The sequence below is a fragment of the Physeter macrocephalus genome, chromosome 6, assembly GCF_002837175.3.
Source record: "Physeter macrocephalus isolate SW-GA chromosome 6, ASM283717v5, whole genome shotgun sequence".
NCBI classification, from domain to species: domain Eukaryota; kingdom Metazoa; phylum Chordata; class Mammalia; order Artiodactyla; family Physeteridae; genus Physeter; species Physeter macrocephalus.
In genome coordinates this window covers 42726813-42751132 of record NC_041219.1, presented here as the reverse complement: position 1 = coordinate 42751132, position 24320 = coordinate 42726813, and the positions used below count along the sequence as shown (strand labels likewise).

The 24320-nt window shown below is 42.7% G+C and overlaps 1 protein-coding gene and 1 pseudogene across 8 annotated transcripts in view; one reads left to right on the top strand and one right to left on the bottom strand.

The window, feature by feature from the left end:
- Positions 1 to 24320, top strand: part of RBFOX2 (RNA binding fox-1 homolog 2) — a 205621-nt gene that overhangs the window by 45738 nt on the left and 135563 nt on the right. The gene's annotated exons all lie outside the window — the stretch shown is intronic.
- LOC112065909 (ATP synthase membrane subunit K, mitochondrial-like) overlaps positions 17404 to 24320 on the bottom strand; it is a 7608-nt pseudogene continuing 691 nt past the window's right edge.

Here is a 24320-nt window from a genome sequence, read left to right as displayed (position 1 = left end):
TTAAGCATCAAGATGTTTAAGATTTATTTATTTTGGAATTCAGTCCTTCTAAAATGTGTTATTTAACTGTACAGTTTATTTTCTTCTTACCAGTTATGCTTTTCTTACTGGTTTTAACACAGTTGTCAACATCAATTATTGTTTAGGACTAAAAAGGAGTGATTAGTTCAGGAGCTTTTCCTGGTTTTGCCTTACTAAATGACCCCATTTTGATATCTTTCTGCTTTTTGATAACTTATCTGCTTTTTACATTTTTTTTCTCTTGGTCTCTCTTGCATCTGATGCGGCTGCCACTCACATAACATTCCTCTTTCCTCTGGTACTTACTCCCTACTGCTTCCTAGTTCCCTTTCCTTTTTTGCTTTTTAAAATTTCGGTGAGTAAGTAGCCAGATAACCAGGACAGAAATATTTCTAAAATAAAAATAAATAGATCAAGAGAAGGCCTGGCGGAGCTTTCCTGCTGATGAAAGTGCGTGAACATTTTGATATTCCGGGTATTTAGAGGGCCTTTTGCTTCCTGGTTATTACCATGTTGTAGAACAGCTCTGTCTAGGAGATCTTTCTGTGATGATGGAGATGTTTTATATCTGCTCTGTCCAGTATATAATAACTACTAGGCCCATGTGGCTCTTGAGCACTTGAAATGTGGCAGGTGTGACTGAGGAACAGAAATTTTAACATTAATTAATTAAAATTAAATTCAAATAGCCACACATGACTAGTGGCTAGTGTGTTGGACGTATGGTTCTAGACTATAAATAATTAACAACGAGCTTGATTATAGTGAAGCTTGGATTGGGATTCTATAATTTTATTGTACTGAGCAAAATGCATTTATAGTATTGGAAAGAAGGCAGTTTAGAATGTAATACTCAAATTAGCTTAAAGTAAATGATTAAATTGGAATTGCTTTTTCATTAATATAATGGTTATTTCAAACTGTAACATTCTAAAGCCATTGGTGCTGGCATGTGTTTATGGTTTGTAGCTGTGATAAAACTTTGAGTCCTTTTGGTAACTAGGGTGATGTTAGTTGCGCTCTAACTTTATTTATAGGACTTGGTTAGACAGTTGCCTGAGTGCCAGAAACTCCTACAAATAACTTTGACCTTCCCTAGCAAAAAGTCAAAGGATAAACTGTCCCATAGTAGAAGATCTCAGTTGTATGTGATATACACAAAATATTACTCTCTAAGGGAGAAATGTATAACAAATAAGAAAACAAATGAATACGTTAACTAATTATAGATTTTGATAACTGTTAGGAAGAAAATAAACAGAGCACAGTAATATAGAGAATAAGGGTTTGTGGGGAAGGACCTCCAACTAGAGAGAGTGGTCCGGAGAGCTTTAGTTGAGGAGGTGTTATTTAAGCCGAGATCTGAAAGATAAGGAGCCAGCCTTGCCGAGAATGAAGGAAGGATGAGGAGGGATTTCAAGAACAGGGGATAAAGGGGCTGAAAGGGTGCCGGGGAGAGGGATGGACTTGCTCTAGATGAGGCACTGACACAGGATCAGTGTATTTAGAGCATAGTGATCGAAGGCGATATAATGATATGAAATGAGGTTGGAGAAGTGGGCACTTAGCAGATAGATCATATAGCACCTTAAAGGCCGTTATAAGGACTCCAGATAGAAAAAGAATTTAAGTGTAATGTGAAGCTATAGAATCAAAGGAGTGATAGGATCTGATTAGAAAGTTCCTCTGGCTGCTATGTGATGATTGTTCTGAAGGGGAGCGGCAGTGGAAGGGGAGGAGTTATCGCGATGTTCAGGAAAGAGGTGACGGTAGCTTGGGTTCAGGTGGTGGCATGGAGATCAAGACAAGTCAGACACACAGGACGTGTGCTGGGTTTGATGTGAGGGGTGAGGGGTAAGGGGAGGGTCTTTAGCTTTTGTAATTGCCAGGTAATACCACTTATTGAGGTAGGGAACACCAAGGTATACCAATCTCCAGGGTGGTGGTGGTGGTGAATTAAGAGCCCAGTTTGGGGAGTGTGTTATGTTTGACATGCTTGGGAGGCAGCTAAGTAGTCATAATGCAGCATGAGAAGAGGTCTAGGATAAGGATGTAATTTGGTAATTATTAGCATGTTGATGGTATTTGAAGCAGTGGGATTGGTTGAGACAACTCAGAGAGAGAAGGGTGACTCAGGATTGAGCCCCAGGGAACACTTCCTTTTTTAGCAGTCTGTTAATGGAAAAGCCAAAAAAGACACTGAGAAGAAGTAATCAGTGATGCACAGGAAAAAAACCAGGATTGTAGTATCTCAGAAGGTAGAAGGAGAGAGTGTTTTAAGAAGGTTGCCAACGCTGTTGAATCTTGCTAAGAGGTCAGATAAGTTCAGGACGGCAAAATGTCCGTTGGATTGAATAGCATGGATGTAGTTGACATTGACCAGTTGGTTTAATGGAGTGGAGGGCTTGGAAACTTTATTTTGAGTAGACTGAAGAAGAAATGAGAGGTGAAGAAGTGGAAACGGGTATAGATTCTTTTTTTGAGAAGATTTACTGTGAAGTGGTGAGCAGGGAAATGGAGAGAGTGGCTGGAGGGAGGTGAGGTGTCCAAGGACGATTTTTTTAAAACCTTGATTCATTTAGTTACTTGCCTATTATTGGACATTTATGTTTTTAAGTTTTTGCTCTTACAGATTGCTACGGTGAACTTCCTTCTACACTTGTGGGGATTTTCTAAGATAGGTTCCTTGGAGGTAGAATTGCTGAGCCACAGGCCATGCACATTTGAGAATTTGATAGATGTGGCCAGATTCCCAAAGCGGTGCTACCAACGTACACTTTCCCCATCAGTGTGTGAGGGCAGAGGGGAGGTTTTCTGAAGATGGACACGTGTTTATTGTTGGCCTGACAGTGATGAGTGGAGAGGGGAGAGAGTGATGAGGCAGGAGAGAGGGGGTGATGAACAGAGCAGCATGGTCCTTACACGGGCCCCGGGGGTGGGGTGGGGTGTGAGCACAAGTAGTGAAATGGGCCTTTGATGCAAGGGATGCTTCCTTCATTGTAACGGAATGTGAGGAGGAGGAAATGCATGCGTTTCTAGGTAGGATTGTGGATTTGGTGCACAGAAGAGACTATCTGAATGCTTCTCTTTTAAAGTGAAGTACTTGGAGAGAGCAACAGCTGATGATTGGGTGGTGGGGAGAGAATGAAGTAGGTTTCAGGGAAAGGTAAGAAGTAGTCATTTTGGAGAGTGAGAAAGCTTCCAGGGGCAGCTTTGTTAGGACTGCTTGGCATTGCCAAGTGCCCAGTTGAGGCTTCTGATCATGAGTATATAGTGAAGCCAGTCAGCTTGGTCATGTGGCTTTTCTCCAGCAACATTTAGTGGGTTGGGAACAGGCACAGAGAGGGCAGATAATTGTCCTTAACCAGGATTGGAGTTTTGCTAAATGCCAGTGGTGGAGAGAACAAATGATTGAGGATATTTGCAAGGGAGGGATTATAATCATGGACCATGGAATCAGAGTTGGGCATAGGAGGGAGTGGAAGACAGGACTGGGGTGGGTAGATGATGAACACGTGGTTGATGAGGTCAGAGCTTGTAGCGGAGGGGATACTGGAACAAGTTAGTTAGAAGGGTGGGAGGTTATTTGAGTATATGACTGAAACATAATGAGGAAGAACACAGCTCTTAAGATAATATGTTTTCTTCTTTTAGGGATGATCACCCTGGGTTCCCTAAAACTGGGAGTCAGAGCTCTAACAAATCTATTTGCCTGTAGCTTTTCCAAGGGTTGAGCTTTGGGATGTACCCTTTTCTCTGTGTATGTGTCTAGAGCTCACTGTAGACATCGTAGAAGGTAACCACAGTTCATAAGAGGTTTCCAGAATCATTCTCTTAATGACGTCTGTCATAGCGGCAGCACTTGACCAGAGCCACAGCCTTTGGAAACTCACGTACAGTGTGTGTACACTGAGTTCCAAACCTCATCTCCATCATTTGTTGTTTGAAGTCTTGGTAACGGGCAGAGGTAGAGTGCAAGGTTATATCCAGCGGGAATTTTCCAGTGATCTTGGCAGTCTTGATTTGATTTTATCAGTGAAAAAGTGTGATGTAGGGCCGATCTTGGAGTATTGCAAATTTGTGTTTCACTTGTGGCTCCTTTACTCACTAGCCGTCAGACCATGAGCAAAGTGTTGAGCCACTTTGATCCCCAGTTTTCTTCTATGTGTGAAAAAGCTAAAGTAGGGCCTCCCTTACAGAGATATTGTGAAGATGCAGTGAGATAATGCACGCAGAGTTGTGGCACATAGTATGTTCTCGGTAAATAGTAGCTGGTGGTGGTGTTATATTGAAGTCAGCACGCAGCGTGGGAATGCTCACTCTCTGGTTAGTGTTCCAGAGTGGTTTAGATGCCCTAACTGGAAAGCTACAACAGCATCTACCCCTGTCTTGCATGAGTCTGTGCTGCTACGTGAGGACAGTGCTCTATCTAGACTGGCTTCCCAGACGTCAGTGTGCTGTGACCCATCTGTGGCTTTTGTCATGATGTGGATTTTAACTCTGTAAGTCTTGGACGGGGCCTGAGATTCTTCCTTATCTAGGAAGCTCCCAGTTGACGCTGCTGCGGCTGCTGCTGGTCCGTGGGTCACATTTTGAGGAGCAAGATTCTGTTAGAGAACTGCCCTGTGGGAATCCTTGCTATTTTAAGCTGAGAGGAAATGAGGTTAAAAGAGCCCCATTCTTTCAACTTTTTTTTTCTTTTTGAGTCAAATTCAGTTGGACTTCATATGGTCCGTTTCTCTAGCTCATTGCTGTGGTGAGTCTGTGTTGTCTCTAACAGTCCTGAAAGTGAAAGGAGTAGAAATTATGTAGAGAGTGTTGCTTCACATTTCTTTTGAAAAATTTGCAGTGCCTGATTTCTCAGGAATATTTTTGCAAAACTGTGTTGGCTCCCCAGATGTACAAAGTTTCCCCACCAGCCTTTTACACCCACAGAGAAACTGGCATAAAACATGCAGCCTCTTCAATTGTTAGACTTTGAGGCAGAGAATCAAAAATGTGGCTTCACACCCTTTCTGCCCACCAGACTCTTCACATTACAACACCCAGTGCTTTCAGAAGCAGGAATTCAGGATGCATTATCAGGTTAGAATTACTGGCAGCACCCATATTGCTATCCCAGATAATCTGATTTTTCTTTCTCAGGAGCAAGCATGCGAGACTTCTTCTGTGGGCCCTCCCAAGAAGAGTTTCTTCTCTGATGCCCCAATTCACATGTTCCCTCCTCTGAACTAATACAGAGGCTGATAAGTTTCAGAGAACTGTTAAGCAGCCTGATAAAGTGTTCTCCCGATAGAAGGAAGCATGTGTGCGTCCTAATCCTGTGTGTAAGACTGGGATCCTATTCAGAGGGTCTTCCTCGAGTGCATTTGTTATACCTTTGTGTCTCTTCATCTGGATCCTGCATAGCGACAAAGCAGAGCCTTCCTTATTTGACTTGATTTGAAAGAATTTTGTTTTCTCCTACCTCTTTGTTTCTTTTTCTTCCTTTCTTTTTTTTAAGGTTAGGGAAATGTGGACATGCAGGAGCATGAATTTAAAAGATCCACTTAGCTTGCCTGTGGGATTTTGAAGTTTTTTGTTTTTTAAGTGAAGAAAACATATAGAACAGAGTGTTCACCCGATTCTTAAGATTATGATCAGAAAAGGAAAAGATGCGTTGACAGTAGAAATTTATGAACTCCCTGTGGTTCCAAAGAAGTTTACAAAGATTCCACTCATGGGAGTTTTGGAGGTAGTTTTCAGAGTTTTTGTGACATATTTAAACTTCTTAAATTTCATTTCAAGTATCTCGTTTCTGTATGTACTTTTCTCCTGCTTTGCTCCAGGAGAACGGCGGTATCATTATCCCATCCTAAATTTGATTAAAAGATAACACCATAAAGTGACAATATATGAAATTTTATTGCGTTGTTTTTTTTTTTTGTTTTTTTTTTGGTACTTAGTTAAGAATGGGGCTTCCCTGTGGCGGCAGTGGTTGAGAGTCCGCCTGCCGATGCAGGGGACACGGGTTCGTGCCCCTGTCTGGGAAGATCCCGGAGCCTGTGCTCCGCCACAGGAGAGGCCACAACAGTGAGAGGCCCGCGTACCGCAAAAAAAAAAAAAAAAAAAAAAAAAGAATGAATGAGTATTAACAATTTTGTGTCTCCTTCCTCTCCCCCACTTCCTTGGCCATGCCACACAGCTTGTGGGATCTTAGCTCCCCGACCAGGGATCAAACCCGGGCCCACGGCACCATACAATTTTGTGTCTTCAAAGAGTTCCAAAGGACTATAATCTCTTCACAGTGTGATTTTGATACAGTTGTTTAGAATGGAGTATAGGAAAGCCTGGTGACTTAAGATTTAGGGCATGGGCTATGAGACTAGAGGGGAAAGTTACATGTAAAAATTGCTTATATAACAGACGCTAAGTAACAGTTTATAGAAAGCCGAGATTTGTTTTCCCATTTTAGAAAAAAGGCTGTCTCCATTTTAGACACGGAAGTTCTTACTCCTCTTTTGTACTGGAACTGAGGTAATCCTGACTTCAGAGGAAGCAAAGAAGTTCTGCATAAAGAAAAATAAAAGGTTTGGGTGAGGCTGAGAAGAATACTTGCCCCACCTCTCCGCAGTGTAAACCTGTGGGAGTTTGAGGCGGGAGGAGGGAAGAGGTCTGAGCTCTCTTGCTGAAGGCACGCGTTTAGTGCGGAAGAAAAGGAAACATGACTTCGCTTCTACTCTGAGAGAAAAAGACTCCCCACCGTAGCAGGAGACAGAGCTCTCTCTACAGCCCGAAGTGTCAGGTTCGGAGAGGGAAGGTACCTCGTACCTGCGCCGGGCCTGCCTTGAATGTGAGACTCGAAGACCTAACTTGGATATTTTATGAGCAGGAGAGAGCTGTTTCAACATGTCTGAGGGGAACAGAACCCTGAGGCAGCTGGAAGGTGGAAGGCCTCTTGTTTTTGTTTTTATTTTGTTTTTCCTTTAACAAGTTAAAGGAATAAAATATTCCTCAAAACACACAATCCTCTGGGAACGTATTGTGCACCTACTGTGTGCTAGGTACTGTGCAAAAGACTCCATGGCTCAAAAGAGATGAACCTTGCCCTGAAAAAATGTGAATAAATGGGGTAAGATTGGTAGGTACAGGTAAGTACCTGTAACAGTAACTGGCAGGAGTGGTGAATGCCACGTTACAAACACCAGGCTTACAGAGGAGGAGCGATCACTTACAGCTGGGGTGGGTTTTGGATTTGAACATGGAAAAATGAGTAGGGAAGTAAGGAAAGAGCATGGGCATTGGCATATGGAGGAGAAGTCAGTTATTTTCTGAATAAAAACCACTTAGGACAGATGATTAGATAATTCTTGTTCACCATTGAACATAATGGACTAAAATATGCCTGGCATATAGGAGGAACTTAGTAAATGTTTGAACTGAACTAAATTAGAAATCATGGTCGCCAGGGACATGGCAGATAGTTTACATAGTGATATCATTCGATCTAACTGCAGCAACTCCGAAAGGAGTGTTATACCCAGTTTTTGCTTGAGGAAACAGAGACCTAGACAGATTAAATAACTTTCCCCAGGCCACGGTGATAGTAATTATAGACCCAGATTTCAAACCCAGCCTTCGTACACTGCCCCATACCCATGCCTAGTAAAGAATCTACAACGTGGTAGGGCTCAAAATCCACTTGATTCTAAACCCCTTGTTTTTTCCTCTCTTTAGAGGGGAGGCTCTATTGATTTGAACTAGGGTGGGAGTAATACAAAAGATGAAAACCTATTCAAGCTTATATCCTATGTTTTAAAATCTTCTAAGATTCAGAATTATGATTGGTAGAATGTTAGTGAATTATTATAGAATAGTGGCATAAGGCTGACTTGGCCGGGAGGGAATGTAGGCGCCAAGCAGGTTCTCTGTTCACGCTTGGCTTCTGCAAGGGGCTCCAGAAGAACTGGGGCAGAGGGGAGTCTTGGCTCACTCCCCTTGATCTTGGAGGGCAGAGTTTTTTTGATTGCTTCATTCATATTTAAAGAACCAGTCTTACACTAGTTGATGTCTAGCTACTAGAAGCTTGTGCCGGTGGTTTATTACTAACCCCACCCATCCCTGCCTTTTGCAATAATCTCTGTGAGTGATGATTGTGTTTCTAGAAGTAAAATGACAGAGAAAGATTCCCTGAAGGCAAATACAGAGCGAGTGTGCTGTACACTTGGGTTCAGACACACGGGGCTGGGAACTCCCAGAGAGAGAGAGGGAGGGTGAGAGGGAGGAGAGAGAACAACAGAACAGTCAGCTGGAGAGGAGGGAGGAGGGGGGAGGAGACGGGTCGGTTTTAGATTTTTAAACTCAAGTGATTTGGGGGGGGGTTCTCCCCACCCCAAACTTCAGCCCCCCATTCTGGCACCTCCTTTCCTACAGTCCACTGAAGGGCCTTTTTGCAGTCCAGGATCAACTGGCCGCTGAGTTTGAGCAGCCGGGTCTGACATGATGTACCTCTGGGTGAGTACAGAGGGCTGCGGGTGAGGGCTTGCACTTGCACATATAAGGAGTGGAAAGCTGCGAGATTCTGCTCCTGCACAAATGGCCTTCCCCACGGAGCACGGGCTGCCACAGCCCCTTCTCCTCACAGGTGTGAGGGTTTTAAAGCCTAGCCGTGATTGTGACATTGGGTTGTGTTTTTGTTGTTGTTGTTTTTTTTTTAAAGAATGTTGTTTACCTTGTTAGACTTAGGCGTTAGACTTAGGCGAAAGGGCTGAGCTCCCAGTGCAGTGCCATCCCCCGGGCGTGGGAGGTTTGGAGAAGGCACATGGGGCAGGGGAAGTGAGCCGGTCATCCAGGAGCTGCAGTCTTCCTGGAAGGTCAGGGCCTGGCTGTGTTTTGTTTGGGGGACACTGACCTTGATAGCAAAGCGTCTCTTTAGATATTGAGAGCCAGTAGGTGGTATGATTCTTAATTAGGAATTAGCCTTTGAAAGTTTTTATCTAATAATTTTTGTTGTCCTTCACAATAGTCTTGTGAAGTAGGTCGCTGTTGTTATTAAAATTTTATGAGGGAAGTAATTAAGTCACAAATAGTGACTTTCCCATGGTTAGGAACCACATCTGTAGCAGCTAGAATAGTAATTAATAACCAAACATAAAGCATCTTATATTTGCCAGGAACTTAATACCGTACATTATTTTAATTTATTGTTAACTCTGATGTTGTAATTTGGGATGGAGGGAAACATACTGGGACTAGAGAGACTTTTAAATTATGAAATGTGGTAACTTTTGGGAGAATGACAGGGAAAATAATACAGGGGGAAAAAACCCCTGCAGTTAGTTGTGAAAACAACATCTATAGTCCCTTGCAAAGATGGCAGTGTCTTCCCTTGAGAAGGCAGTTGTTGTGTGTTGCTAAGGGAGCCTCCTAGATGTGATGCCCTTGGCTACTAGCCAGCTTTTGAAGGTTTCACTTTGCCCTTTGCCCTTCAGCCTAGATGTCTGGAATCGCAGAAACCTACTTGGCTCAGGCAGACTAGATTTATAAATATCAGATGGCAGAATTTTAACTAGGTTTATGGAAATGGAGCTTGTGTGTGTGTGTAGGGGCTGCTTTTCCTGCTTCCCCCTTCATATCTGAATATGACCTTGAAATCTGATTTTCTCCCCTCTGTTGATTTATTTTTGTAGTATTTGGAAGAAGTCAAAGAACTTTTCTGACACACTTAATGTCCTTTAAGTAGTTTTCATCTCTGAATGAGGCATCTGTGTCTAGGGTCTTTGCAGCCTCATCGGTGGGACTGATGAACTACCTGTTAACCAGAGGATGGGTTATTCTGTCTTTTGATTTGTTTGGAAAAGAAATTATAAAAGGAAGCAAGTTGAATTAGTCTCATTTCCACTCATTTATGTTTGATGAGAGCAGACAGTGACAGTCTCCTCAGTTATTTCCTTTGTGCTTATATTACAGTTATTTGTAAATTTGTCTCAATCTCCTTGGCTTGTTAGCCCCAGAACAGAGCTTTCCAGCCAGAGTACCACATGCTGGGTTGAGACACATGTACGCCAAGGTAACTGTTCCCCTCAACCCTGGGAGCAGCCAGGAGGGGCCCAGGATCCCCCAGGTCACTTGGTCCATGTGTACTCTAGTTTGCCACTTTGTGCCATAAAAATACTACCATTTTCTATGTGTGCCATGACACCTGAACGATGGGGTAGCGCTGTGTAGAGGGAAAAAAACGTGTCAGCTCTGTCTCTTCATGATCTGCATCATCTGGCCCAGTGCCTCAAACATTTGCTGGATTCAGTGAAAATGTCCAGAAGGAGCCATAGCTGCATGACATCGAGGTCATTTCCTTAGAGAAGGAAACCGAGGTCATCAAGCATTAAGTGGGAGGCACTGAGGGGCTACTGTGGAGAAAACTTACTGGACGAGGAATAGGAGGTCAGAATTTTATCGAGGCCAGTACCCAGCCAGGTGACACTGGACAATCATTTGAGTCTTCTGACCGCAGTTTCCACATCTGTAAGATATCTATTCTAATTCTGAAGTTCTGGGAAGTGAATTTTGTGTAGCACTCTGTGTACCAGGAAGACACCCAGTCGTGCAGGAAAGGTTAGTGTCTGGAAAGCATGAGAGAACTGTGAAGCATATATCACCTCCATTGCCTGCTTGGTTTGGTACCAGCAGTGACTTAAAGGTACTGTTCTAAGCATTCTAGAAAAACTGTTGAACTGTATTTAGTTGTCAATACCTCTCATCAGTGTGGACATTCTTAGAACCTGCAGAGCTGAAAAGTAGAAGTTACAGCTCATCCAGGCATCTGGGTTGTGTAGTTGGACACGGCTCATTAATTTGCTTCTGTGTGTCTAGAACTCTGAGATAGAATGCCGTCTTGTGCTGTGTAGAATGGCGTCTTGTGCTGTATACATGCCTTTTTTGTCAGATCTCCTCCCCACTTCCCTGTTGAGTCACCCTCCTTTATAGTGAAATTGCTAGCATTGGGGGCAGCATGATACGGTGCAAAGAATATGGGTTTTAGAGACTTTACTAGGTCTAAATCCCACCTCTCACTTCCAATTGTTTGGCCATGAACAAGTCACTTAACCTCTCTGAACCTCAGTTTCTTCATTCATCACATAGGGAAAATAATGCCTGTTACCCAGGATTGTTGTAAACATTTGAGATAATCTATGAAACGTGCTTAACATGATGTATGGCACATAGTAGATGCTCAGTAAATAGCCAGTGCGAGCCAGGTTTTTGGTTTGAGCGTTCAGCAGACCACTCACTACCCCAGAGCATTTTCTCTAGCATGTGAAGGATGCCTTTGAATTCATGCAGGGAGAACTTTGATAAATACAAACTAGTTTTACGTGAAATGTCTCCCGTTAATCAGTATTTTAAGTACTTGCGACTAGAGAACGCTCGTTAAAGTTGCCTCCTGGTGGAGAACGTCCCCATTATTTTTTCTAAACTTTTTTTTTTGGAGGGGTGCAGTACTACTAAGCATTTGCTATGCCATTTATTCTCCCCATTTTCTCTTCATTGTCCAAAACAGGGAGGGCGGCGGAGAGAGAGAGTGGGGGGCAGAGGCAAGGAAGACGGAGGGAGACATACGATTCCTGTACTGAGGGAACTTACTTGTTTGATAATTATACAATTTATGTCCAGGAAACCAAATTATAGACCACTTATTTAAATTCCCAGAAGTCAAGATGTGTTCTCCCCGTCTGAGTTGATCTTAGCTAGACTGGTCTCAGGCTCTTTCTTACTCATATTCTATATGGATGAACTTCTGTATTTCACTTTGAACTGTGGTTTTGTCATATTTCAGGCCTGTCTTCTCAGTAAATCAGTTCAGCCAACATTTAATGAATGCTTATAGTGGGCAGAGGTCTATGCCACTAGCTGTTACAAATACAAAGATGATTAAAGATCCTCATGCCCTTAAAGAATTTATAACACAGTGGTAGTCAGTGTATGTACACAGATAATAATGATTTTTGCATGATGCTATCCAGTTAAGAAAGTGCTTTTATATGGCATCTTATTTCATCCTCACAGCAGTGCTAAGGGCCCGGAATCATTATCTGTATTGTACAAGTTAGGAAAGAGACCAAGAAAGAGTACATGATAATTAGTAAATGGCAGGGCTGGAAACTCAATTGCATATTTTTTTAAAACTCTATGGCTCTTATTTATTTATTTCCTATTATTTTTTAACATCTTTATTGGAGTATAATATTTATTTATTTTTTTACATTATCTTCTTTTGGGAGAAGCTGATATTTTTATTTTGTTTATTTTAAATTGTTTATTGAGTGATAACATATATGTTAGACATATACTTCAGTCCTCAACACATGTGGGAATTTGCTGTTATCTTCATTTTACAGAGGAGAAAGTAGAACCTTCAGGAACTTGCTGAAGTCACACAATTTAGAATGGGCAGAGGTAGCATTTGAACCCTGGTCTGTCTGGCCTCAGAGCTTTCTACATCACACTTCACATCTTCTTTTATTTGTTCAGTAGTGTCTGGTTTATCACTGCTACCATTCAGCCTGATACAGGCTGGAATAGAGAAATGAAAATAAGGTAACCTGAATTCTGTTTCCATATCCATTAATTACTTGAGACACATTACTTAATTGTATGTACCTTGATTTTCCAAGTTGTGAAAAGGATGTGATAGTTCTTGAGAGCATTAATGGAGTAATCTTAGAAAAATGTGTGTCAGCCATTTTAGAAACGAAGTAGTCAGTAAGTGATGGCTTTATCACAGAACATGGAAATCATGGACTGTGAGTCAAGAGACAGCAGTGTTTGGTCTCAGTGGTGCCGTTTGTCAGCATATAACCTTTCCAGCATTGGTTTTTTAATCTTTAAAATGGACTACTAATACCTAACAGAGTATCAAAATAATCTATTTTTGGAAGCTGTTTTGTGCTAAGCAGATGTAACATAATGATAATAATAACAGTGGCTATTAAGGTTGTTATTGTTATTCAGGTTGTAGTCAGGCTAATTTTTAAATGCTCACTTTTTAATCCCTATTTTGTCATCCTAATTGGTTTACGCATTTAGAGAACTAGACTTAATAGTAAATTGAGTTATCACAAAGTGTAGACATAGTTCAGTTCAGCTAACATTGGCGGCCAGATACTGTGAATAGATACTTGGCAGTGAAAAGCCATTAAAAGACTTTAAGTAGGATTGGGAGTAAGCTGAAGTGGAGTTTATAATTAGATTTGTTTTTAAAAAAAGATAGCTACACAGATTAGAGAGGAGTAAGAGTACAGAGAGAAGTTAGGTGGTGGCTGAGTAATAGTGCAAGGGATGGAGAATGGTAGTGATAGCATGTGCTGGAGGAAGCAGAACTGCCTGCGAGAGATGCCGAAGGGACAGTCGGCAGCATGGGGTTATGATTTGGAAGAGGTCCAAGCGTTTTTGTAGGCGGGAAGAGGAAGGGTATCATGAGTTTGATTGTGGATTTAGTACTTTTAGGTGACTTTGAGATGTTCAAGGGGAAATACCGCTTAGATAGTTGACTGCCTAGGTCTGGAAATACAAGGAAACATAGAGGATTAAACTATAAATTTGTGAGAAACCTGCATGCAATAGTAATTGAAGCTGTGGGCACGTTTGATGATGTTGAAAGTCAGTGGCTTGAGATGAGACTGGCCTAGGGAGAAAATGTAGAGCAAGGAGAGAAGTTGATGCCTGCCTCGTAGAGGAGATGAACCTGCAAAGAAGGCAGGGAACAAGATTCCAGAGAGCTTGTTCTTCAGAAGGAAAACCAGGATATTAGGAAACTAAGATAAAAGAGTGGCAGGAAGAGAGAACTGAAATACGTCCATGGGTTTAGCAACGTGGAGGTCGTTGATGACCTTTGCAAGGGTTGTTTTGATGGACTAATGAAGGCAGAATCCTGAGAATGGAGTCAGCTCAGGAGTTTGGGGGCGGAGGGGAGTTTGGGAGAAGGAAATGGGGATAGAAATAGTGAGTGTAGACAGTTATTGGAAAAGTTTGACTGACTCTGAAGGGATGTAGAGGGTAGCTAGAAGAGTATGTGCGGCAGAGAAAGGTTTATTTGTTTTATTTTAAATAAAAGAGGCTTGATCATGTTTAAAAGCTAGCCGAACAAATTGATTTGAGAAGGAGAGGTGGAGTATTTGAGAGAAGAGAAAGGATTGCTCTTATGCTTTGAGAAGATGGGGTTAGCTTTTGGAGTAGGGAGAACTCTCCTATTTAACAGGAGGCAAAGCAGATAGAGGACAGAAGAGCTTACAGCATCTAGAAGTTCAAAGGAGTCTTTACAGAGGAGGAGATAGACAGGCTGAGTGGGTGAGGCATGGAAAGGGTCATTGCTTTCCCAAAAAGGGATAGATTGGTGAGATAGTATATATGTTGTGAACCATATATAATTCCATGTAGCTTGTATGTGTGGGGTGAGTGGAATAGTGATGGATGAAAATTAAAAATTTTAGAGCCTAGATTATCTGAATAAAGATGTTTGTTTATTCCAACAAGGAGCTGTTGATGGATTTTAAGCAGGATCAGGTGTGATCAGATTTGTATATAGAAAGATAACAAGAGGCTTCTCTTATTATTGCAGAATTTATATTTATACTTTGAGTGAAATTGGTTTGATGCATATTTTTATAAATGTATTTATTTTTAAAAATTTTATTTATTTATTTTTGGCTGTGTTGGGTCTTCGTTGCTGCACGTGGGCTTTCTCTAGTTGTGGTGAGTGGGGGCTACTCTTCATTGTGGTGTGTGGGCTTCTCGTTGCGGTGGCTTCTCCTGTTGCGGAGCACAGGCTCTAGGCGCGTGGGCTTCAGTAGTTGTGGAACGCAAGCTCAGTAGTTGTGGCTCACGGGCTCTAGGGCGCAGGCTCAGTAGTTGTGGCACACGGGCTTAGTTGCTCCGCAGCATATGGGATCTCCCCGGACCAGTACTCAAACCTGTGACCCCTGCATTGGCAGGCGGATTCTTAACCACTGCACCACCAGTGAAGTCCCTCGTGCATATTTTTAAAGCTCAGGAAACTGTAAGGGGCTAAATAAATGATTATATTAATGAGACTCAAGCAGTTAACACATTTATTGATGATGACTGTGTGCTGGTCACTTTCTAAGAGGTGGGGAAAGAGCATGAACAAGACACAGTTCTTTTCCATAGAGTTTGTATCCTGTAACTGGAAAAAGAAAGTTGTAAACATGTAAGCAAACAAAATAAATTCAGAAACTAATAAGTGCTATAGAGAAAAGGTAATATGACCGTGAATGCTTTAGCTAGGGTGGAAAAGGCCTAAATGATAAGAAACACCGCCTTGTCAAACTACGGGAGGAAAGCATTATAAGCAGAAGGAGTAGCAAATACAGAGTCCTCAGATAGGAGTGAGTTTGGGGCATTCAAAGGACAGAAAGCGGCGGGGGGAGGGGGGCGGGGGGCGCGGGGGGGGGCGGCGGGGTGTGGTTGGAGTGTAGAGAACAAAAAGAACGTGGGAAGATAAGACTGGAGAGGTAGGTGAGGGTCAGATCATGTCCCGTGGTAGAGATCTGAATTTTGTTCTGGTTAAAAATGGGAAGGTATTGGGAGATTTTCAGCAGGAGAGTTGACTTGCTTTACGAAAAGTGATAGCAGAGGTCAAGAAGCAAGAGGTGATGGCTTAGACTCTGGAAGGCAATGTGATAAGATTAAAGATGGCTTGTGTGTGTGGTGAGATGAAAGAGAAATCTGGGTTATTCAGCTTTTGGTTTGAGGAATTAGGATGGAGGGGGCATTTCCTTGCAACAGAACAGAGAGTACACAGGAAAAAACAATATGGTTTGGACTTGTCTAGTCTGAAACGTCTAGTAGATATCCAAGTGGAGAAGTTCAGTGGCAATTTGATATGAGCCTGGAGCCCAGAAGAGAGATGTGAGTTGAAGGTATAAGGTCGAGATTCATCAGTGCATATTTAAAGCCTTGGGAGAAAATGTAACTGGAGATTAAGGCTGAGGTAGAAGCCCTGAGGCATCTCACTGGAGGTCTAAAGGATACTGGAATTGGGTAAGGTAGGAGGGAAACAAGGCAAGTATGTGATATCACAGACTCTGGGGAAGAAGTTGTTGGGTTTGGGTTACTTAAAACCAAATAATTGGTCATTGGCCTTGGTAGGATGTTAGTCATTGGTGAACTCAGTAAGAGCTGTTTGAGGTGGAATGATGGGGATAAAAAAGCCAATTGGAAAGGGTTGAGTTGTTAATTGGTAGGTGAAGATGTTGAGACAGTGAAATATTGTGTAGTTGTGGGGTGGAGCAAAGAATTGGGGCAGTTACTAGATGGGCATGTGTATTCAAGAGACAATTTTTAAAAGATAGGGGATATCAAGACATGTCTTTTGTCACTAGAAAAGATCCAGTAGGAGAAGCATTGAGGGTGCTGAAAAGAAAGAGGCTAATTGCAGGAGCAAAGTCTGCTATATCCAGCATACAGAGAGGGATTGGCCAGAAGCAGTTTTTTTTCTTTTTAATAGGAAGGAGGGCGGAGTGTGTGGGTTTAGAGCCAGATAGGCTGGTGGCGTTGGTTTCAGGCAGAAGAGGGAGTTCTCTGCGCGTGTCTGCTTTCTTTATAACATGTAAGATGACCGTAGCTGAAAGTGTTAGTGCAGGGAGTGGAGAAGAAGTGTCGCAGATTTGAGGAGAGAGGACAAGGTGTGAAATAGTAGTCATCTCAAAAAAATGGGAAGTGAACTTACTAGAGAGGTGTTAGGACGCTTAAAATCTGTGGTCATAAACTTGAGTGAGTGGTGGTAAGTCAGTTGTGTGATTTTTATCCAGCAATCTTCTGTTGTTTAGGTGCAAGAGTTGGATTTAACCAGGAATTGAGATTTTACTAGGTGAGTTAGACTAAGGGAAAAGGGGGCAAAGGAACTAAGACTTTTTGAAAAGGATTACGTATAGTGTTGGACCCTAGAACCTAAACTGGCTTAGGAGGGAATTAAGAACACGAGGAGGAGAGGAGTAGGGTGGTCAAAAAGCAATAGGATCGACCTGTAGATTAGAGATCTGAAGGAGGCTGGAGAAATGCTAGGCGTGGGAAGACTCCTAGAGCAGGCAAGCCTGATGGTGTTAAGAGGAGAATGCTTGAGACGCTTGAGATTTTGGAGACGGTGTGGTTATTGGTGATGACGGTGCTGGGATACAGTGCTAGGTCAGTGGCTTCAGTGAAGTTGTGAAAAAATATAGTTGGCGCTTAAACACATTAGAACAGTACCAGCAACTACGAGGCCAGAGTAGTTAATGAATCATCTGCGTGGATGTTGAGATCGTCAAGAATGACAAAACTAATAAAGGAGATGAAGACAGGGAGCCCTGTGCTAAGACTTGAGGAGGTAGGCAGACGACACCTGTTTCAAAGGATCTGCAGTTTGGACGGAGGGTAGAAGTAGTCTCGGAAAGTGAGGAGGATACCTGTGAGCTTCAGCATGAGATGGTAGTGCCCAGTAGGGAGGATGCTTGCCACTGCCTGAGGTATGTAATGGAAGGAGGAAAGCTCCTATTGAAGAAGCAGCAGTGTTCTCGGGAGCGGTTAGGTTTCCTTTAGGGCCAAAAGGTGAAGGGAACATCGCAGAGAAGAGAGTGAGTATACAGAAGAGGTTACTGAGGGTAACTCATGACCGCGAGGGCTTAGGAGGGCGAGGGAGAGCCAGAGATGGGACCAGAAGAGCGGCTGTGCAGAGCTGTACGGGTGAGCCATCCAGAAGCCTTGGACTTCTGATGATGGTTGAGGTGAATGAGGATGTGAGCCAGGATGGAATCGTTCCAGAAATCTCTTGTAAAAACAGGATAATTACTTAAACCTGTAAGCCAGAGCAATAATTCTCCAACGTTATGGTGCATCAGAATGCACAGATTGCTGGGGCCCCACCTCCGGAGCCTTAGATTCCTTAGATCTGAGCGCACCTGGGAGTTTACATTTCTCATACATTCCCAGGGGACGCTGATGCTGCTGGGCCAGAGACTACCCTTTGAAAACCACTGGTCCAGAGAGACTAGTTGTGGCTAAGTAAGCAGCTCTTGCAGACTGTAGCCCCAGATGATATGTGGCCTGGGTGACAGCAGCGCTGTGTCAGGCCTCTCTTTGATTTTGGCAGTTAAAGGAGAAAGTGAGTATATGATCATTTCTTTTGAGGGATAGTAATTTCTAGGTGATGCCGTTTGATTATTAGTGAACATTTATTGAATATCTGTTTTATGCAGCAAGATGAGGATACCAAGGTTATAAAGTATTTTCTTTCTCAAGGATGATGGGGCAAAATGGGGACATAGAAGTTAAATAGATAAATAACCGTACATTATAGCAAAGACGACATGCCAGTCGGTAGGTGGTATGGGCAGTTGTCGACAGGAGCTGGGAAAAATGGGTAATCACTGAGGATGAGAGATTGGTTGGGAAAGGTTTCTTTGAAGGAGATGTAATTTAAGCTAGATTCTGGGAGAACTAAATAGATACAGGTCAGATGGAGAACTGACAGATGCAGAGATACGGTGTCAAGAATGACCAGGAAACCTTAACAACTGCTCCTGAGTCCCATTGCTTTCATCCTGGCCACGCCACCGCTATCGCTTGCCTGTATTATTACAATAATTTTCTAACTAGCCTCCCTGCTTCTCTTCTTCTCCAGCCCCTTCTATGAAGTCTGTTCTCAACACAGCAGCCAGAGTGATCCTTTCAAATGTCACATTACATTGCTCCTCTGGCCAAAACTCTCCAGTGGCTTCATATCTCACTCAGCATAAAAGCCAAAGGCCCTGCACTGGCCTGTAAGGCCCTAAATGACTTGCTCCCCTGGCTGTCTTTGACCTCCTGTTCTTCTATACTCCTGCCCATTCTTTGAACATTTCAAACACACCCTTGCCTCAGGGCTTTAGCTTTTGCTCACCTCCTTGCTCTTTCTGCAGATATCTGCTTGACTTCCTTGTTTCTGTGAAATCTCTACTCAATTGTCACATTATCGGGAGCACCCTGTATAAACAGTAATTCCCTACCCCTTTATTCAACATTTCCCATTCCTCTTCCCCATCTTTATTTCTCTCCTTAGCACCTACCACCATCTGACTTGCTGTGTATGTTTGTTTATTGCCTTTCTCCTTCAGCCAGAATGTAAACTCCGTGAAGGCACTGGCGTATTCTATGCGCCTAGAAAGGTGCCTGTCATAGAGTAGGCACTGATTGGACATTTGTGTAGCGAAAAGAAGGGAGGAAAGAAAGTTTGGAGGATAGTGAAGGGACCAGTATTACTGGAAGAGACAGGAATGGCAGAAAGAAATGGTTTGATGGATAACCTGGAGGATCTTGAATACTGGATCACTATTCTACAGAAAATGAGAAATTCTTAAATTTTTCAGTACAGCAATATTTAGCCTTCTCAAAATAGTGCTTCGCTTTTAGGTTCTGTGGTTAGAATAGTTTGGGGAGGGACTAGAAGCAGGGAGATCAATTACTAGTGGGTAGTTGTTGGGTAACAACTATCGGGTTGTACAGGTATGAGGCAGAAGGCCTCGGGATCAGGGTTTGAAAGTGAGAATAACATTTTTAGGTAGAGATGACGGCCGGATACATGAATGCTGAGAGGTAAGCTCTTCCAGTTGTATAAGAAAGTTGCCCGTCTTAATATGTATGTTTTAATAGTGTTCGTTTTAATGTGGCAGTTACTCTTAAACAAGTATCTTTTGTCATTTTTCAAACCAGAATATGGAATTTTGTTGTTGTAAAATTTATAAATTAGGGAATAAAGTTGGAACCATTTAAGCAAACATTCATTTTTTAAGATTTTAATTGTATACTTGAAGGGGTAGAAAATCCATGTGGTTAAAGCACACATACTGGCTTGGGGATGGGGGGGATAGGGAAGTGAAGCCTGTAACTCCCAAAACACATTTTCTTTCATTTCTTTTGGCAATGAATCAAGTATATTTTAGGAGTTGTAGTCTTCCTTCGCTAGCTTCCTTTTTCCCATCTTGGTTCTGGAAATATGTGCTGCTTTAAAAACTCGTGAGCAGGTTAAAGCACAGCGTTCTTGTTCCTCCTCTGAAAGCGAGCTCGCTGCTCCTCCGCACAAACGCTTTTCCAGCATCCTTCGCTATTATTAAATGAGGTAACACGTAGTACCTGTCATATAAGGCCAGCATAGAACACACTCCACGAATAATAGTTAAAAGGTTAATTAGATATTCTTAGTATAATGAACAATCTGTGTAGCCTAAAATACTGGGTTTTGATTCCACTTAATTCGTATCTGTAGGTTCTGTGCTACCTTATTTGTGTTATTAACTCACATGGTGTTTTATTTGCTTATTTGAATTTAGACCATTAATTTAGAGGTTAAATAATCAAAGCCTGCCTTTCATTCTTTAAAATAACTGTCAGTTATTTTTCCTGAGTGTGAGATGAACGTTTAATCACTGGCCGTTGTAGCCAGATCGTCATATCGATGAAAATCAAAAAGAACTGATTATAGCTTCATGTGTATTACATCATATGCTGGTTGCAGTTCTGTTCTTGCTCGGTTGTTAACCTGCTGTGTCATTAAAACAAGTCCCATCATCTTTATGCTCTTGTGTCTCATCTGTAAAACGGGGATGATTTTACTCCCCAGTGTTATTGTTGAATGCCGTATTCCTCAGATAAACTGACATCTAAATAAAAGCATCTAAATCATTCTTAATGATTTATTTATTCTCATTATTGTACTTTTAGTTGCTAATTAGATAAAAAGTGATAGGGTATTTTTTTTGGCCAAGATTGGCATTACAATTTAAGAGCAGATGCCAGGATTGGGGTGGGGTGGGGGAGACAGTTGCTGTTGTGTGTATATTCCCCTCTGCTCTGCTTCATTGATTCCGGATCTTTCTTTTTATACTTTTGCTTGATTTTATTAAGTTTATTAAAAATACGTTTCTTGGACTCATTGAAAGTCAAAATTATATTTTTTCATGTTGTTCAATACCATGCTGCTCTGGTAGTAGGTGCTTACAGATTACATCTTATGCCAGGGAAATTCTCAAGATGGTTAAAGACAATTAGGATTGGAAGAGAAAAGGAGACAGGAATTCCCAAGTGCCTCCTGTGTATGAGGTCAGGTCCTTTCACAACTATTGTCTTATTTTATGATTCGTTTTTCATATTGTGATACAGAAGCAAGAGTTAAACCCAGTAGTTTTGCTTCCGAGTCAGTACTCTTTTTTTTTTTTTTTTAAATAAATTTATTTATCTATTTAGTTTTGGCTGCGTTGGGTCTTCGTTGCTGCACGCGGGCTTTCTCTAGTTGTGGCGAGTGGGGGCTACTCTTTGTTGAGGTGCACGGGCTTCTCATTGTGGTGTCTTCTCCTGTTGCGGAGCACAGGTTCTAGGCGCGTGGGCTTCAGTAGCTGTGGCACGCGGGCTCAGCAGTTGCGGCTCACGGGCTCTAGAGCGCAGGCTCAGTAGTTGTGGCACACGGGCTTAGTTGCTCCGCGGCATGTGGGATCTACCCGGACCAGGGCTTGAACCCATGTCCCCTGCATTGGCAGGCGGATTCTTAACCACTGTGCCACCAGGGAAGCCCGAGAGTCAGTACTCTTAACCGGCCTGCTGTAATGCTTTCCATCTAGTCTGTGATAGGCAGCCTCTAAGGTGGTCTCCAGTGATTCCTGCCTCTTGGTATTCACGCTCTTGTGCAGTCTCTTGCCTTTGAGTATAAGCTGAAGCTAGTGACTTACTTCGAACTAATAGAATGTGGCAAATGTGATGGGATGTCACTGCCAAGATTTGGTGATGAGGAGACTGTGGCTGTCATCCTGGGTGCTTGCCCTCTCCAGCTCTCTCCCAAGTGCTTACGTGGTGAGAAGCAAACTGCCATGTTGTGAGTAGCGCTATGGCGAGTCCCACATGACAGAGAGATGATGTTTAGGGCCCACAGCAAGGTGAGTGAGCTTGGCAGTGGATCCTTGCCAGTCCAGCCTTGAAATTACTACAGCCCTAGCCAACACCTTGATGGCAGCCTTGTGAGAGACCCTGAACCAGAGGCACCCAGCTCAGCCTCGCCTGGCTTCCTGAGCCACGTAAACTGTGAGATAATAAGTGATGTTTTAAGCTGTTGTTTGAGGATGATTTTTTTAAATAAATTTATTTATAAATTTATTTATTTTTATTTTTGGCTGCGTTGGGTCTTCATTGCTGCGTGCAGGCTTTCTCTAGTTGCGGCGAGCGGGGGCTACTGTTCGTTGCTGTGCACGGGCTTCTCATTGTGGTGTCTTCTCTTGTTGCGCAGCACAGGCTTTAGGCGCGCAGGCTTCAGTAGTCGTGGCACGCGGGCTCAGTAGTTGTGGCTCGTGGGCTCTAAAGCGCAGGCTCAGTAGTTGTGGCGCACTGACTTAGTTGCTCCGCGGCATGTGGGATCTTCCCGGACCAGGGATCAAACCCATGTCTCCTGCGTTGGCAGGCGGATTCTTAACCACTGCGCCACCAGGGAAGTCCCCTGAGGATGATTTGTTATATAGAAATAGACAACTATAGATTTTGGTACCCAAAGTGAGGTGGTTCTACAGCAGAAATCTAAAATGCAGGAGGGACTTTGGAAGAGTGTTAGTGAAAAATTAGAGTACCTTGGCATGTTGTTTCTAAAATTTGGGACTTTGAGGAGATCGCCATTAAGGCTCAGAGGAAAGGAAACTGGAGGAAAGGGGGATCCTTGTTATATAGTGGCTGAAATTTTAGCATCACTATTGTTTGTAGTTGCGTGAAAAGCAGAAAAGGTGCCTAATGAACTGGCAGATGTCCCTAAGTAAATTTCCAAGCAAAACATTGAAGGTGCCCCCTGCTTTCTTCTTACTGCTTAAAGTATGAGAAGAGAGAAATAAAATTGAGGAAAGGACTGTTAAACAAAAAAGGTCAGTTCAAGGGCACTGCCAGGAGAATGGGGTCTAAAGATGAAGCTGAGGGTGTGGCTGTAAAACCTTTTGTTAAAACCTAAGAAAAACCTTAAGAGTCACACAGAGGACCTTTCAATCAAGGAATAGGACTTATAACTGTTTTAGCATGAGAGACGGTAGGGAAGGGCTTATCTTGAAGATATTTGTGGGTATAGCTTTTGTCTAATGCAGTGAATCTCAGTGAGATTCACAGGAGGCCCACTGCAGCTACAGCGGAAAAGGAGAAGAGACAGTTCAAAATGAAAAGAAGCTGTTGAACCCCCAAAATTGTTCTGGCAGGAAGCAGGCTGAGAAAATTACTCAGCTACTGACACGTGCTACCTTTCGTGAAAAAAGAAGGATGATTCGAAGGCAAGATGCACAGAGAATTCCTACCACAGCCTTGAGACCTAATCAAGGAACTCCCAACATTCGTTGGCCCAGTGAGATTTCAGAATCACTATGGACCAGTGACTCCTTTGTGTGTCCCCTGTCCTCCCAACCCGCCTTTGGAGAAGTTATGCCATTTAGAGATTACAAGAGATTTCAGAGTAACAGAAAGCAAAAGAGGGCAGGTGAGAAGGGTGCCCTGATACTATGCCATTTTAGGCCATTCTCTGCAGAATGCATATCCATTGCTAAATCATCCCTTCTTTTGGCTTTTGTTTGCAGATCTTCTAGTTACTAGAGTATTTGTGAGAAAGCTGAAGCAATCAGGAGATTTCCCACCACCACACTTTACCCACCTTGTACCATCAGTGTCAGTGAACTTTCCCTCTCTCCCATTACTGTACACTAAGCAGTTGCCTTCCTTATAACGCCAACCCCTCAGTTGTGTACTAGGTCCCATCTCTGCTAGCCTGTGTAGGACCTGGACCCAGCAATTCTCTCTCCTCTCTCTGGGATCATCAGGTTTTCTGTGTTTACTAGATTAGTTCCTCTAACATACCATTAAGCTGTTCTTTCATCCACTTGAAAATAATACTCTTAACCTCACTTTTCTGTCAGCTACTTTCCTTTTCCCTTAGAGCAAAACTCAGTAGAGTTGTCTCTCTTTGCTCAAACCAGTTCTTCTCCACTCATTTCCTCTTAAACTCGCTCAGTTAGGTTTTTATTGCCACTGAAATGGCTCTTGTCGATATTACCAGTAGCCTCCATGCTGCTAAGTCTAGTGGTTGGGTCTCAGTCCTCATGTTACCTGACCTGCCTGTAGAACATAATGATGTGGCTGATCATTCCCTCCTCTGTGATGCGCTTTCTTGGGTACTTGACCTCCAGGACATCACACTCTCCTGGTTTTCTTCTTATCTTATTGGTGATTTCTTCTCAGTTTTTTTTTTTTTTTTGTGGTATGCGGGCCTCCCTCTGCTGTGGCCT